Source organism: Saccopteryx bilineata, chromosome X (assembly GCF_036850765.1).
Source record: "Saccopteryx bilineata isolate mSacBil1 chromosome X, mSacBil1_pri_phased_curated, whole genome shotgun sequence".
In the NCBI taxonomy this organism is placed as follows: domain Eukaryota; kingdom Metazoa; phylum Chordata; class Mammalia; order Chiroptera; family Emballonuridae; genus Saccopteryx; species Saccopteryx bilineata.
The window spans coordinates 135128211-135131980 of record NC_089502.1 but is presented as its reverse complement, the minus strand read 5'-3'; the positions used below and the strand labels follow the sequence as shown (position 1 = coordinate 135131980).

Here is a 3770-nt window from a genome sequence, read left to right as displayed (position 1 = left end):
GCAGCTCATTTAGTAAACAGGGTAGAAAAATTAAAGTCTCATTCTTTGAAATAATAGGTTTAAAAGACACTTACGGCTTTCTACTTGAAAATATATTGCGTGCAGTGCAGCTGTAGTTATGCAAATGAGAGCATAGCAACTACAGTTATGCAAATAAGAGCTGAGTCATGGCCCTGGAGTTGCACGCTGTAACGAAGCTGGGCGGAGGCCCGCTTCGCTCGGAAAGGCCAGGTCCCCTGTCTACAGGGGATCCTGTTCCGTCTGTTTTGTTCATCCAGGCTCCCAGTGAGATTTCTTTGGGATAAAGGATTTTGTTGACCGTTTAAAAAAATGATGTCAGAGCTCTGTATTTGACATGAGAGAAGGTTCACTATATAATGTGAAATGAAATATAAAAGGCAAATTACAAAAATATATTTAATACATCTACACGTTTTCTCCAAAAAAATACATATCTATGTGTGTTGGGCGTGTATATGCATAGAAAAATGCTTACACCAAATGTTATCGGTAGCTATGTCTTTAAATGTTTTTAATTCCACGACCATTGTTTATTATAAAGGTAAACCCTGAAGCGCTTATCGGTAGGATTTCTGGTAGCGAGCAAACAGGACCTCCACACTTTTTGGATTCGCAGCGACGGGGAACAGCTGCCAGCAGGGTCGGTCCTACTGGTTGAGGATGTCTTTGATGTCCGTCTTGGAAGTCTCATCCACGTCTGATGGGAAGGACAACTGCCGCGGACATTTATGGTGATAGGTTTAGGCTACCGGCGCTTTGGAGATGGACTGACGGGTTGCAGAAATCTGGGCCACATAATCACCACTCTTCCCGGACTCGGAAGTCCGCGCTGGCAAATCGCTCCTTACCTAGAAGCAGAACAGGTTCTAGTAGCTTGTGCAGCAGCGTGAGAAGCTCGCGCTTGGTTACCTCCAGGGGCCGAGCGGCGGGTTCACCTTGATCAGGCCGTTGTTTGGTTTGCAGCGCGCCACCGCTGTGACAATCTCCTTGAGCGTCCCAAGACCTGCGTGGACTGCATGGCTGCAGGTGTACACAAGAAATCTTCACTGCGCAGCGTCGGCACTGGAAAAAGCTTCTTTTTTGTCTTCTTTTTAATTTATTTGAGGGAGATAGAGAGAAAGAGAGACATAGATTCCTCTTACTTATGCATTGATTGAACCTTCAATCTTGTATGTGCCCGGCCTGGGGATAGAATTCTTAACGTTGGCATACTGGGACGATGCTCTAACCAACTGACCTACCCAGCTAGAGCTGATCAGTGCATTTAGTCGATTCGGAGGTTCTTTTTCTCAATAAGTTTTTTTTTTTTAGGAAAGTTTATTTCATTTATTTATCTTTTTTTTTTTTTTTTTTTTTTTTTTTTTTTTTTTTTTTTTTTTTTTTTACAGAGACAGAGAGAGAGTCAGAGAGAGGGATAGATAGGGACAGAGAGACAGGAATGGAGAGAGATGAAAAGCATCAATCATCAATTTTTCATTGCGACACTTTAGTTGTTCTATTGCTTTCTCATATGTGCTTGACCATGGGGCTACAGCAGACCAAGTGACCCCTTGCTCGAGCCAGCGACCTTGGGTCCAAGCTTATGAGCTTTGCTCAAACCAGATAAACCTGCACTCAAGCTGGTGATCTCCAGGTCTCGAACCTGGGTCCTCCGCATTCCAGTCCGACACTCTATCCACTGCGCCACCGCCTGCTCAGGCTTTTCTTTTTCTTTTTCTTTTTTTTTTTGGCAGAGACAGAGAAAGAGAGACTCAGAGACAGGAACAGACAGACAGGAAGGAAGAGAGATGAGAAGCATCAATTCTTCATTGCGGCTCCTTAGTTGTTCCTAGTTGTTCATTGATTGCTTTCTCATATGTGCCTTGACGGGGGGGGGGGGGGGGGCCTTCAGCAGACCAAGTGACCCCTTGCTTGAGCCAGCGACTTTGGACTCAAGCTGGTGAGCCTTGTTCAAACCCGATGAGCCTGTGCTCAAGCTGGCGACCTCGGGGTCTCGAACCTGGGTCCTCACATCCCAGTCCGACGCTCTATCCACTGTGCCACCGCCTGGTCAAGCAAGTATGTATTTTTTTTAAAAGGTTTTATTTATTGATTTTACCGAGAGAGGAGGGGGTGGCTAGAGAAGTATTAACTCATAGTTGCTTCATGTTAGTTGTTTATCACTTGCTTGTTGTATGCACCTTGACCGGGCAAGCCCAGGGTTTTGAATTTGCAACTTCAGTGTTCCAGGTCAATGCTTTATCCACTGCGCCACCACCGGTCAGGCTCAATAAGTATGTACTGAGAGCTTTCTCTGAGCCTGGCATTCCGCTGGGTACTGGGAATCCAGGAGTTTCACAAGCACAGTTCCTGCCCTCATTTCCTTTACCACCTGGCAGAGGAAAACAGTCAATTAAGCAAACCCTTTCCCTGGAGAGCGGGACTGGCCTGGTGCGGGCAGTATGGCCTCCTAGGGATGCACAAGACGCACGCCGATGACATTCTGGGTGCCAGTGGGCTTCTGAACACATGTCCAGAATACACCCTCTTCATAATAGAGCTCTCAAACCTGATCTATACACAAAGTCAGAATGTCTCTTTATTAACAATGAGCAATGGAAGCATTCCCCCAAATGGAAATGTACACATACCTACATACTCTCCCCTTCCCCTTTTAGTCAGACCCACTTGGAAGACAATAGTGGCAAGGTTTTTGGTGAGCAATCAAAACAATTCTGCCTGTTCAAAGGCATCAGGCCAGTAGGACAGGGCCTCCACCCCCACATTAGGGATAACCTTTCAAATACAACTCTAAGGCCAGTAGCCACGGCCACCATCACAGCTGCCTGGCCCATGCAAGTTCGCGTTGGATTCGGACAGACAATAATGAAACAACGGAGCCAAGAACTGGTGGGCATGAGCTTTTTTTTTTTTTTTTTTTTTTTATTTTATTTATTGATTTTTAGAGAGAGAGGAGAGAGAGAGAGAGAGAGAGAGAGAGAAGGGGGAGGAGCAGGAAGCATCAACTCCCATATGTGCCTTGACCAGGAAAGCCCAAGGTTTCGAACCAGCAACCTCCGTGTTCCAGGTCGACGCTTTATCCCACTGCGCCACCACAGGTCAGGCTGGCATGAGCTTTAATACTAGCTTGCACCCGGCGGGCAAGAAATACACACAGTGGGAAAACACTTCCCTTTCCATTCAGGGCTCCCAAAGCCACTGACTTATCCGAGTTTCCTAGAATCAAAGGTTTCTACCTCACGAGCTTTATTCACCTCTGTTCCCCATCTCCTTCTCTCTGCACAAACTGGCTTCTCCTTCAGCACTCTGCCATCTTGGCTGCTTCTCCTCTCCTCCACGAGGCCTTTCTCTGCTCTCCTCCAGCATGGGCTCCTCTGCCCCATTTTATAGTGTAGAAATCAAAACCTTTAATTCACCTGACCAGGTGGTGGCGCAGTGGATAGAGCATTGAACTGGGATGTGGAGGACACAGGTTCGAGACCCCCGAGGTTGCCAGCTTGAGTGCACGCTCATCTAGTTTGAGCAAGGCTCGCCAGCTTGAGCCTAAGATTGCTGGCTTGAGCAAGGAAGGAGTCACTCGGTCTGCTGTAACCCCCTAGTCAAGGCACATATGAGAAATCAATCAATGAACAACTAAGGAGCCGCAAGGAAGAATTGATGTTTCTCATCTCTCTCCCTTCCTATCTGTCTGTCCCTCTCTCTGACTCTCTCTGTCTCTGCCAAAAAACAAACAAAAAAACCCTTTAATC

At 46.7% G+C, this 3770-nt stretch overlaps 1 pseudogene; it reads right to left on the bottom strand.

The window, feature by feature from the left end:
• Nucleotides 1-578: 578 nt before the first annotated feature.
• LOC136317206 (small ribosomal subunit protein uS9-like) lies at nt 579-1039 on the bottom strand (annotated as a pseudogene).
• Between the last annotated feature and the right edge of the window lie 2731 nt (nt 1040-3770).